The sequence below is a fragment of the Hyposmocoma kahamanoa genome, unplaced genomic scaffold (genome assembly GCF_003589595.1).
Source record: "Hyposmocoma kahamanoa isolate Upper Pololo Valley unplaced genomic scaffold, ASM358959v1 169, whole genome shotgun sequence".
Lineage (NCBI taxonomy): Eukaryota > Metazoa > Arthropoda > Insecta > Lepidoptera > Cosmopterigidae > Hyposmocoma > Hyposmocoma kahamanoa.
This window is the reverse complement of record NW_020653611.1, coordinates 118,315-131,715: the sequence shown is the minus strand read 5'-3', so window position 1 is coordinate 131,715 and position 13,401 is coordinate 118,315. Positions and strand designations below refer to the sequence as shown.

General features: G+C 39.0%; 1 protein-coding gene across 1 annotated transcript in view; it reads right to left on the bottom strand.

Annotated features, from left to right (window-relative positions):
• LOC113225638 (fat-like cadherin-related tumor suppressor homolog) overlaps positions 1 to 13,127 on the bottom strand; it is a 48,494-nt gene extending 35,367 nt beyond the window's left edge. The window contains exon 1 of the mRNA XM_026458006.1: positions 12,709 to 13,127. The gene's annotated coding sequence lies outside the window, so the exon portion shown is untranslated. The remainder of the gene's footprint in view (positions 1 to 12,708) is intronic.
• Positions 13,128 to 13,401: the final 274 nt, after the last annotated feature.

The window sequence follows — 13,401 nt, the reverse complement described above, 5'->3', positions numbered from 1 at the left end:
TTAAATTTCAATTAACAGGTGTACAAAGGCATAATCATTTGGCAAAAAATAACTATTTAAACACAACATAAAATATCAAATATGACGATACTAAAACGCTCTTCTGCCTCCTGATTCGTTAAATTAAATATAAGCGATACTTGGTCGATCACGGACACTGTTAATCTATCTCGTTGGTTTTATGTTTTGTAGCGTTTGTTTGGCTTTCGTTTGCATTCGTTGTCGTGGATTGTTATAGAAATATTTTAATTTACTCGTAGAAAAAGTATTGTATGCAATTATTAGATCATTATTATATCATAACTTTCAACTAGCCGCGACTTCAAAATTTGCGAGTGCAAAATGGGCATTTGCAATGGGTTTGAATTGCATCCAGATCCATTTAGGAGCGGCCGAGTCATTCCGTTCGGAAATTGTGTGATATGAGTGGATGCTAAGACAGCTTCGATGGATGCGCTTCGATTAAAGTGTCTGAGGCTGCTATTAGATAGGATTGCGTGCGCTAAATTGATATGCACAATCAGAGATGGTTAATATAATACATAGTTCAAGTTATAACATTATATTGAAAAATAACACTGTTTAATTATAATTTGAAAGAAATAAAGCTGCAAAAATTTTAACGTAATTTTCTTTCGCTTTCGCTTGGAGTAGGTACAATTAGTTAATTGAAAGAACAACAAAACGAATACGGATCTTGGTATAATTCCAAACTTATTAAAAGTTTCGATGTAAAAAAGCTTTTTAGACGAAAAAGAGGAAACTCCACACAATACCTACCTGGCAATCATGTGGATTCTCACTACTAAGGATGCACATTACGATTCCATTTTTATGAAGATCTATTCAAGTGCAATACGATCATAATAATTTCTTGTATCGATTTAGTTCATTGCAATTTCGAATCGATACAATAGAAAGACAAATCGATCAGAAAACAAGAAACATTTTGTAATCCTATAATTAAATTAGAACAAAACTCGATTTACAACAAACATTTAGTTGTAAATTGATTATTTGCTCTTGATTTCGGGCGCTAATGGGTTTTAACCCGATTTAACCCCGGTGTTAAATGAAAGCAGGTTAAAACCCGGGCGCTTGCCCATCTCTGATAGTAGATCGTAGGTATATAATAATGTTTTGGTTACGTTTTAGCAGGTGTTAGCACGACTTTGAGCTGATGGTGGAACATTGGCGCCGTTTTGTTTGTTGAAGCGATTAAGTTACGATCATATTTAAAATATGAGCTTATACTTCGCGAAATATAATTGAAATTAAAGTGCGTTTGGTTAAATCATGTGTTCTGTGGTTAAATCATAGGTTATTTGTACCTACTATTTGCACATAGTAGTAAGAATTGTGAAAGTCTAAATAACCATAGTAACCAATTAAATGTAATCAACAAATTTCTAAATACGCCTGTTAGTTATATTCGCAATTTGTTACAGATTTACATAAAGTTAATAAAATTAGACCATTTATAAACAGTCCTAAGTTGGTAAAGCAAGAAGTGAAGCTTATTGATTTATCTTACAGCTATTTTTATTTAATAGTTTTACAAAATAATTGAAAACTTTTTTACGCAAACGTCGCGTCTGTGGTAAACTAACAATCTTAACAATCATGCGGCTAGCCTGATCATAAAAAGCCCGTGGTCTATTCTATAGATTGAACATAGACGCTATGACTTCACACGCGTCAACTATTTCGCGTTTCTTGCCGTTCGTTTCAGTATCACACGATTTAGAGCTACTCTGATTTTAGTACTTTAAAAATTTTGCATATAGCATTTACCGCGCTATGCGAATATAGCAGTTATTCTCATCTCTATTGCAACTGCAACATGCAGTCAAAACCGACATTGACCTCAAACAGTTATCGCCGTGCGCCTATTTCAATATCTCAGTGTATTTGTTGATGTGGAAATGGAAGATGTTACTTGTAGTTTATCATTGCATTCAGAACATTTATGGTTCCAAATGCTGACTTTACTTTTTATTAAGGAAATAAACATATCATCATCAATTTTAATTTATCAGCAAATTCACGGAGGTGGAAAGTGCCATTACAAAAAAATATTTTAAGAATTCTGCAAATGATGCAAATTTGTTTGTTTGAGAAAAGTTTCGCCAATCTTGTTATTGGTTTAGCATTAACTTGATTAATACCCGGAGTAATGGTTATCTTTTGCCGTTACTAAAAATCAGTTGTTTCCGACACCAAAATCATATTTTATCTTAAAAATATTAAGTGCTACTTCTCGGACTATCATTCACATCGACTGCAGCTAACGCTAGCAGTTGTACTCTTTGACTGTACGTAGTTGAAGTCTCGTCTGCAGCAAGTCATATTGAGTCTCAAAATTTTGAAACTTGTGCTATATATATTACACTTCTTGTGTAATCTTTCACTAGCAAGGGAATATTCTGGAGCTAAAGGAAATTAGTAACGTGAATGTTACACATTTCGCGCGATATTTAACTTGAACAGTAGGAAAGCGAAGTCTTATGTGGGAAAATGCAAAACCAGGAAATTTCATAAAGTTAGTATTACGAGTGATGGATGTAAAACTACTTAATTAAAAGTTTTACTTCCCGGTAGTATACTACTGCTAGATCCTCAGTGATCACCGCGAAGCACAGTGTCTTTGGACACTTTTATAGCCTTTGACAGGGTCTGGCACGCAAGCCTTTTAAGTAAGCTTTCCTTTTATGGGCTTCCCGCTGACCTTTGCAATTGGATCTCGGATTTCTTGAGCGAACGTTCGATTCGAGTGGTCTTAGAAGTCTACTCTTCCAAACATATGACGATAGATGAAACATATGGGTTCCGTACTGTCTGCAACTCTTTTTCTGCTGCGTATCAATGATATGTTAACTCCAGGTACTTTTGCGTATGCTGATGACAGCACAGTTGTAGATAGGTACTTGACCAATGCAAGGGTCAGTGGAGAGGAAATCCAGTCTTGTCGAGAGTCCATCGTTAGCTGTTTAGATTTGCCACTCCAGGCAACTCTGATTGGGGCAATGCCAATCTTGTCAAATTTAACGCTTCCAAAACGCAAGCGTGTTTATTCTCCACAAAACGGAATCTTTTTGAGCTGACGCCGACTTTTCGTGATATATCCATACCGATAGCCGACTGTCTCCAGCTACTTCGAATGGACCTGTCGTCCAGTTTGAACTTCGGCAGATACATTGAATCCATGGTCAAAAACGCAGCATTCCTTGCTTGGGATCCTTTCCAGTGTGAGGCGTTACTTTACACCCACCGGGACAATTGCTTCAGCTGTACCAAAAACAAGTCCGGTCGTGCATGGAGTACTGCTGCCACCTTTGGGATGACTCTGCTACATATCAACTGGCCACTATGGATTCAATTGACAACCGTGTCAAGAGGCTTATAGGTGACTCGGAATTAGTGGAGGTGAAGCTGCAGAGCCTTGAAGTTGCCTGCTTATTGGTATTTTAAAGGATATATCACGGAGAGTGTGCGTTGGAATTACGCGATTTGATTCCGCCTTCCCTTTCCATCACAGTGGGACTAGGCGTAGACTTGGGTTCCACACCTATGTTGTGGATATTCCAAAGATTCGCACAAAGCGTTACGCTTCCACATTTATATGGCGAACGGCTAAGGAGTGGAATTGCTTTCTTGCAGACTTGTTCCCTGAACGTTATAACCTGGGTCTTTTCAAGGCGAGAGTGAATAGGCATTATTTAGGTGTGCAATCGTCGATCTAATCGTCACTTTCCATCAGGTGAGATGAAGGTCAAATGCGCTCTTATATTTTATAAAAAAAAAAGAATTACATCGTTCTCTTTAATTTCCTAATCACTGCACTTTCGTACCGATATGAATAAAATTGAGCGTGAGAAAACTGTAATTTCTCCTGTATATTTCATCGGCCAGGTCGTGCCTGCGCCTCGATAGGTAGAAACTCTCTAATAAGCTTCTACCAACTATGCGTTACAGATCCAACATCATCTGCGTTTCCACTGCGGTTTAACCGTAATTTTAAACGAAATTGTTAGCAAGTTGGTAGACAAACCAAGAGGCGAACGTTTCATAGAAGCACATTCGTATAGTCATCCGGTAGATAATTTTACAAATTGATACTGTTTCTATTTCACAAAATTTTTGAGATTTATGTATTCCTTGGGCGTTAATTTGTCTCACAGATGGAAACTAAATGACGCTACTTCTACGGATCATTCACAATTCAAATAATGTGTAAGTTATAAGAACTTTTTGCAAGCTTTGTTTATTACGACTAATGAGTGAAGCTGGTAAATGCTATTCGCCGTGACCGCGAAATCTCCAGTATCTACGTCGGGGTGATAATATTTCACAACACAACTTGTACCTCAGCGACCTCGGCGCTGTCGGCAGCCGACTGTGACCGGCCAAAGTACAATAAATGGAATGCCTCAAATTTCTCGGGCACGCCGGCAGAAATGTTGGCTAGTTTTGCCGATAATACTTGCATACCTACCGACACTGCTTTTCAACCCGGCTTTGGCGGCGGGTGGGGAAAGAGAGCTTTCGAAAGCTGAGATCGAATAACTAATTTACAAGAACCTTCGCATTGTTGGTTAGAGGAAGGATTGATGGGGTTTAAAGGTCAATTGTTAATTTTGAATGAATACCAATTTAACGGATAATTTGTAAGCTCTATCGTGAATTTTAAATAAATATTTAAGTGTAAAGGTTTGTTATTGCGTTTTGTGCTTTTTTAATTATTTACGAATGTCACTGTACCAAAGTGGCCTGTGCTGATGAAGATTAATTAAGACAACCTAAACAAACAACCCGCATGAAATGAGCTGTCGATGTCGGTTCAGGCACACCGCCGCGCCGCTTCGCATTATATCGTCAGCAGGTAAGTACGAGATGCCCACTGTGAGGGATGAGACCGGGTAGATAGCAGTCCGAATTTATGACAATACGCTACAATTTATACGATTGCCTCTTAAGCTATCGTTTGATGAGACCCCGGTAGGTTGCCCTCACAAGGACAAACGAATTGAATATGTAATCAGTTTCCACAAAAAGGGTCCGTGTACATTTAAACATGGGTACGTACAAGAGGGTAACATATGTCGTTTTTTCGTGTATTTATGAAGTAAGATTGAAAATGTCTATATAAGTACCTAATGTAAATAATACCGATTTCAAGACGAAGTACTCTAAATCCTTCAATTTTCTTAAATAGGAAACTTTATTACTACATATTTGTATTGTTACTTCTACTTCTACGAAATTTTATAGATTGCTGGCTTCGCAAAAGCAACTTTCATGAAACTTTGTTAATTAACTCAAATAAAACACCATGATGATGAGAAATGAGAAACATTGAAAATGACTTACGACTGACTTAATAGTGAAGCCTAGTTTATTGAAATAGAGCAATAGTAGCTGTTAATGGCTGTCATGCTCACATGATGCTCTACCGATCCGATTCAGTTGAGCGGATGCGCGGGCGCGGCACGGCGCTATGCGGCAGTGACGTCACTGCGAAGGTGACTCATCTGCGCACCTCTCCGCTTTGTTCCCACTCACACATGCCGCGATAAGCTCTCTGGCATAGCCTTTTGTTCACCGGCCAACGTGACCAGGTGATAGCTTTAATTGTTTAAAGTCCCAATTACAATACTCCATATCGCGCAAGAATGTAATCGCTTTTAAAATTATTTTACACCTATGTATTGGCATTGGCCTCACCAATATAGTGCTACATACTAGATAGTACTTTATACTAAAGAATATTCTTCTTCTATACATCTTCTGTGTACTTGCATGACAAAAATCCGTGGTAGTGCCCCGTCTAGCTCTTTTAGGTAGTCTATCTATGATATTTGAAATAAATAAGTACCTATGAATGACTAATGTGTACAAATGTATATTTATAAAGAGCCCTAAAGTTTCTTGCTCATTCTTCTCAGGGGAATCTGCCTTACGAATGAGCAGTAGAGTTTAACCAATGTGACGACTTCTAGTGTAATAATGCTTACCTATGAAATATAGACGATTTGATTTTATAGTAATGTAATAAGTACTTCCGAAATATGTTCCTGTACGACGGCCACATAATAACACTCGTAGATCAAGATCCAGGGAATTGAAGATGATGTCAGCGTCGCGCATCGCCGGGTCATCGGCCTAACCTCACAACCGTCATTTGTCATTAATGCCAATAAAGATAATACTCGTGCGCGTGCGTCTCCAGCAGCAAACAGTGCCTTTATTTGTTTTCGTTCAATAGATGTATACTTTTCCAGTAGTCTAAGTCATACTTTTCCTTTGGAGCGATAATCTAAGTGTTACACATGCATCTAGTATTAAACATATTAGTTGAGCCGGCACGAGCAGATAATATTACCAAAATTCGCAGAATTGAGTCAATGGTAAACGTTTTGATTATTTATAAAACAGAAGTCAAGTGTACGCAAAAGGCAACCATTATGAGCCGGTTTGTTCAGGTATGCGCGTCAACATCCACGGGTCTTATAGCGCGGCAAGAGGCGGTGGGGGGACGCGAGGGGCAGGTCTAGAGCAGCTGCGTGCACGCACACTGCTGCGGCATTATTTGTACACAAACACTGAGCGGAACATTGCAGCAGAGCCGAAATACTGTTTTTAAATTGTGACTTCGAGTGGGTTTTTTACTATTACGTCTAAGCTTTATACTTGTTAGCCAAAATCATAATCATATCCGGCTGCTGGCGCTGTACAGTGAAACAGAAATCATCATCTTTGAATGTTCATATGGCACATACGGTCAAAGTTATATTTTATTTTAAAACTTCGATTATTCTTAAAAGGTAGGTACCGTGATTCTATCTTAGGTATTGTGTCCAAATAGAGTCAAAAAATCATTCAGATTAATTTCATAGAAACTGACAAATTGTAGAGAGGACTTTGATTTAGGTATAAATGGTAAGTCATTTGTGTAAGCTGACCGTAATACGCTACCAAATGAAGAAGAACGCGTATGCCCTAAATGTTGTTCGTGAGGAGTGTCAGCGTGTTTTGGTAGCGCAGCGTGAGGTGGCCGACCGCCGACCGGTGTGTCCGGGTAGTTTGTTTATTATTACGGCATCAGAGCGGGGGAGCGCGCGCCTACTGGTGGGGGAACAACTGCCTATATTCATCTGATGTAAAAACCTACCATGTTTGTAGATAAATGTCTTAACCAGGAGATTTAACTGCCTCCGTAGCCGAACAGTTGCTATTTTAGACTGCATTGCTATGCTAGGCTGCCTCACAGAGGTCTCGGGTTCGATTCCCGGACCGGGAGAAAGTATAAAAATTTAATGGCCTATATTTTTTCTCTCCTGAGTTTGGGTGTTTTTTGTTGCGTGTATGTTGGGGTTTTCCTAGTGTTGCGGGACTATGAGTATGTGCGTTAAAAAAATTAGATGTTCACCATGTTATGGCATTTTCGTACTACATACGGCGCTCTATAAGTTTCCGGAACTGGCCACTTACATAAATAATATTTAAAGAGTAATTACAACATTTGAAAATGCAACTCTTTGGCTGGCTGTAGAATACAGTTTGCTTCATCTGACTGTCACTTGTTTTTACATTGTGGCGTCATTTTAGAAATTGGTTGTCTACATCACCATGGATTTAACTCGTGAAAATTTTCGTAGTATGATTTTCTACGAATTTAAGTGTAATTTAACAGCTCAGCAGAGCTTCGCTCGGCTTCAAGCTGCTTTTGGCGTTGAAGCACCATGGACGACGACTATTTATAGCTGGTTTGCAGAATTCAAACGCGGTCGTGTGAATCTCAGTGACGAATTTCATGATGGTCCACTGCAGTGAACAACAAAAACAACGATGTTGTGCGCCGTACGATCAAAACAGACATGTGATGTCACATGAGATTCAGGCATCTTTAGGCATAGGCATGAGTCAAATACAATCAATACTACACTAACATTGGGGTGTGAAAAAGCTGTGCCCTCGGTGGATTCCACACAATTTGACTGAAGCTCAAAAACCGGATCGCGTCACTTGGTGCAATGCCATGCGTATCAGATTCAATGAAGGGGCGTCAAATTTGGTGTGGGACATAGTAACTGGTGACAAAACATGGATTTATAGTTACGATCCCAAAACAAAGCAGCAATCGAGCATATGGGTCTTTTGAGATGAGCCGAAACCAACCAAAGTGACGCGCGTGCAAAGTGCCTCTAAGCGGACGATTGCTTCTTTTTTTTTAATAAAACAGGACGCGTGGCTACTGTTGCTTTGGAGAATGGTTGTACCGTGAATAGTGATTGGTACACGACCATTTGTTAACCGGAAGTTATTGATAAAGTCCGTAAAAATAACCGTAAACGCCGTATCATCTTGCACCACGATAATGCCGGTTCTCACACGGCCAGACAGACAAATGAATTTTTGAAGGTGAACAACGTTGACCTTATGAGCCATCCCGCGTACAGTCCTGACCTGGCACCTCGTGACTTTTATTTATTTCCAAAAATTAAGAACCAGTTACGCGGTCAACGATTTTCATCGCCTGAAGAGGCTGTCGAAGAGTATGAAAAATATGTTTCAGAGATTGTTACGGAGGAGTGGCATAAATGTTTTCAAAATTGGTTCATTCGTATGAAAAGGTGCATTAACGCTAACGGAGAATATTTCGAGAAACAATAAATTCGTTTCTGACTATTTATAGTATTTTTTCTTATTCATTGCGGAAACTTATAGTGCGTCACACGTATTATAATAGTATTCACGTCTTTTGAAGACTGTACTGCGCATCAAGATAGGTCTCATAAAGTGCGAACTTTACGAAAGTATTAGCATTTTCAAACGGCACCAAAGTTAAGGGTAACATTTAAGCTGGAAGCAGTAAAATCCACATGCAAAGCCGACAAGCCTCAGCCATAGCAATATTTCAGATACTTAACTCTAGTAAAATGTTTCGTAAAAAATTCCGTTTCAATATTTTGGCTTCGGTTACAATGAATGAAAAAATATAAGATTGCTATTTGCTTTGGAATTTATGGTATTTTTCGATGTTAGCAGACTTTTTCTTTTTCATCTGCAGTCCCCTTTTTATGAGTGATGTATTGACACCTGTCTGAGGCATGTTTTGAATAAATCAACTTAAAATGTTGTGTGTTCATTTATCTAAAAAATCGTTGATGAGTCCGTATGAGTTATGTTTCATTTTATAAACTCTATTTTATAATGGAGTCAGAACTGAATACTTATCAGGAGCTTCTAGTCGCACTACTATTCAAAGCATCAATTAACAATTAGTTGCATTTTGGTGCAGAAATGACGTTTTCATCATACTTGCTCGTAAACAGTGCCGTAATATGTAGGCAAAGTCTAAAAAAAGTTTTAGTGCTTGAAAAATCTTCATTATTTTATATAGAAAAAAAAACATACATTTACTAAATTAATTTTTTAAACTTCAAATTCTACTACTCTTAGTATTTTGAATCTTTACCATCACGGCTGTATGCGCTTTTTACAACATTTTACCGTTAAAAAACTAAATCCGCTGTTTATGAAAACTGTAATCTTTAGGTTGTGGAGCGATATTTATTTATACAAGAAATAAATTATCATTGTATTTATTTCCTCGCAAATCTGATGAAAAACGTTGCATGTAGCATGGGCGGTAAAAAATCCAAACCTCGAGTCATTGAAGCCCTCAGCCCTCAGTCTTCGGTTTTGGGCTCCTAATAGACTTTCGTTAGTAATTTCTTATTTACCGCCCTAAATACACAATGTACTATAATGGACCAGATGCAGACAGACAATTGATAACTCTGTTCCCATTGAGACAGCAGTTAGTGGGTCAAGTAGAGACATCGGTTGCACACACTGTCTAGTAATTATGTCATCTCCGGACCGGCGTAAATTGTCGTCGTTCGGTGCAACTGACATGCGACTTTACCAAGTGAATTGATGTTCTATCCGCACAAGCAATCCTAAATCTGAGATATATCAAGCCTCATTCAAAGTTATATTAGAACCACAGATCAGTAACAGATGGTTTTATTGTGCCCAGTTCTGTCACAGCTCCTAAGCAATGGCTAAATTAACACGTTACCAATGAATAGAGCTCGTCTCAATTGAATGAAACGGTCCTCTCTCATGCAATTAGTGATTAGTTGGAGCTCGACGGAGGGATCAGGCTCTAATCCATCCTAATCAATAATTAAAGGCGTTCGAGAGTAACGATAAGAGACAAACAGGCTATACGCTGGGTAGAGCTTGTTTTCCTTGAAACAATATCTCGCTTTGTACGTATCAACAATTTAACGCGGAGGTTAAGTAGTGGAATCTATAGTTCGACATTGAACCAATAAACATGCCGTGCACTTTTAACTGCGACTGAGTTCTCATGTCAGACCGAAGGGGAAGCTAAACACGACACGAGGGAAGGCAAATGACAATTGAAAGGCCGCCGTGGCCCACACACCGGGACGTATGACGCTAGCAGACAGCTACCTGACACACAGCGGATGCCTGCTCGCAGCTGCTGCTTGAGAACGTTCACAGCAGACAGACGCTTTTGATGCATGATGACTTTGCTGCTACAAGTAAGCACATACGTGATCTTCTCAATATACAATATTGAAATAATATTTATAATTTTACTTAACTCTGTGAGTTAGTCATATCAAAAACTTGTTTAATTCATTAAAATCAAATTAAGGTAGGTATAGTAATAGGGTTTAAAGTATGAAATTGCCGATTTGTACTGAAAATCTAATGAAAATTCAGAGAACCTATTGCAATAAAACGGCAATTTCATACTTTAACCCCTAATATTTAATTGATTATCAGCTTATCCCTGGAATTAAACTCCGAGCATTTCTTTTGAGCGAATGTGAGCTACCTACGCAATACCGTCGAAGTGATTTGTGACAAGGATTTTTTAAATTATGGTGATATTACAGGTATGAGTTAGTGGCACAAGAACGAAAAGTTTTATGAGTTTAGTTTTGACATTGTGGAAAGCGACAACGTCTCTTGCCTCGTAGTCTAAAGGTCTACACTTGTAATTTTATAGGTTTTCATGAACATGAAACAGATATACGAAAAGAGAGCCAAATTGTAATAAAAACAAAATTTACGATGATCGTTCTTCGTCTCCCGGTCGATGTACAAAACAGGAACAAACTTGATTGACACTGCAAGGGATTGTTTTGGTTTTAGAAATTGAATATTACATTACGACGTTCCGCTCCTTATACTACCCCACACCCTACCCATGAATAGCCGAATCGTACGAACAGACTTTTGTGGTAAAAGTAACAAAAATATTCCAAAGCCTGCATGAACATGCACTTTTTACTGTTTTATGTCATATCCACTATTTCACCTAATTTAGATTTCCAGGCTGTTTAGTATATTATGTAAGTGGTGCGGCGGAATTTCTTTATTCAAATTCTGTATCAATGTTAGCTATCGTTTTCTCATTTCGAACGAAAATATTTCGTAAGCAAGCAATAGCAAGAATAATCCGCAGCCTACCTCTATGATTTCAACTGTATCAAAATACTTGACAGTTTCTGCCTCGTAGGTGACTCGCTTTTTTTTCCATTGTCGTTTATTTATTTCGCTTCGTCGATACGTTCGATCGACGTGAGTCCATGTCAATATTATAATGTCGCGTGTCGACTCTGCTATCCGTTCTTGATACATTATAGTATTGCATACCTAACGGCTTGTATATTATTATATTTTTTATTTATAATAATGAAAGTTATTAATATTACACATCTTTTACATTTGGAAATTCTGTTATCTCACTGGACGAAATTGAAAAAAAGTGACTTGGATAGAAAAAATGTCGTTACGTCCAGTCCGTATGCGACAGGGAGGGTTCGGGATGCTTATGAATATTTATAGGTTATTTTACATACAATTACAAGTGGGCAGGTTGGCGTTAACTTTGTATTTAGGTTCGGATGCGGCGCAGCGCGAGCGATAAACCCGCCACAGCCAACCGAGCGTGATTGCTCCATCTAACCCAGTTAATCCAGCAAGTTTACACACGGCCACTGTATAACTAGATAATCTATTATGTAGTGCTGGCTTGCTCGGCTCACTTGTGTAAAATGGAACTGCCTTGGAGGTTACGGCTCTTTTAATGGCTTTCGTGGCTTGGTAGCTCCTCGAGTCGTTAATGCCGTATCGTATATTGTCTTGATTTCATCCAGTTATTTAGTCCATAATCTACTTGCTGAAGTTTTCGCTATGTTGATGCACTTTGAAGAAATGAGAGATTGTTCGATTTACAAATAAAACTTTTACAGAATTTAGCATTGGATTGGCCGGATAAATATTTGCAGGCTAATTGTGTAAAGCAGAATTGAGTCTATTGTGCCGAAATAATATTAATATTTCTAGATGTAAGTAGGTAGGTATCGTCTTTTCTACACAAACAGAAGTCAGTAAATTGACTATCAGAGTGCGGTATTTTTTAAATTTGTAGTAAATGTTCTTATTTCAATGTTCAGTCGCGTTATAACTACAGAAGTTTCTACTGTACGTACTTACTTTTCAAAAAAACTATTATTGAGATATGATTTTTAATTCAGGAGCTAACAATGCAACAGCTGCAATATCTGTACGGAATAGATTATGGTGTACCTATTGACCTTTTGTTCAAGACCTTCGGAAGAGGCTTAGGGATCAATTGGAAATAATTAGGTACGTCACCTGATTCAAACAATCCAAAATATTTTAAACTTTATTCAGGATTTTTGACTTGTGTTTCACTCACAGTCACATTAAACACATCGGGCTTCATTTAGAAAGCACAGCCACTCGCGGCGGCACACAACCGGCCTCGCACGAGGTAAACCGGCTCTCTCGACAATGCACTATTTTGTTCACTCAACTCACAAACTCTACCTAGCCGTAATCGGCGAACACGTCAATCCAATTTGGGTACAGGTTTGCAAGTAATTCGCGGTGAGATTAGTTGTGACTGGAATTTGCCGCGCGAGCGTGAAAGAGACGCGCGGGGAGGGCGAAGCGCGACGTCGTACACGCACCTCGTAACGCGGCCGGTGGGCGACTGCCGATGCCGACTGGTGCACCGCGCGGCGCGCTGCCCGCTCGCTGCGAGCGCGGGGCGCCGCGGGGCGCGGTGGACGGAGAGGGGTGCGCCGTGCCTTGCCCTACAAACTTGCTTTCTGCTCTCATATCGTGAGTAGGCTCTGCCTGGCTGTCTCCTCGCGTAGTTTGTAAAAGGCAAATTGCACCGCTGTATTCATACTTGCGTATTTGTCTACGGGTCCTACCTGCTTGCCAGCCTGAGCGTACCTAATACAGAACATCGACAGAAACAAAGGAAGTTTGCGGTCATTCTGCTGGTCCAAGCGTTTATTTATTTATTTGATCATGTAC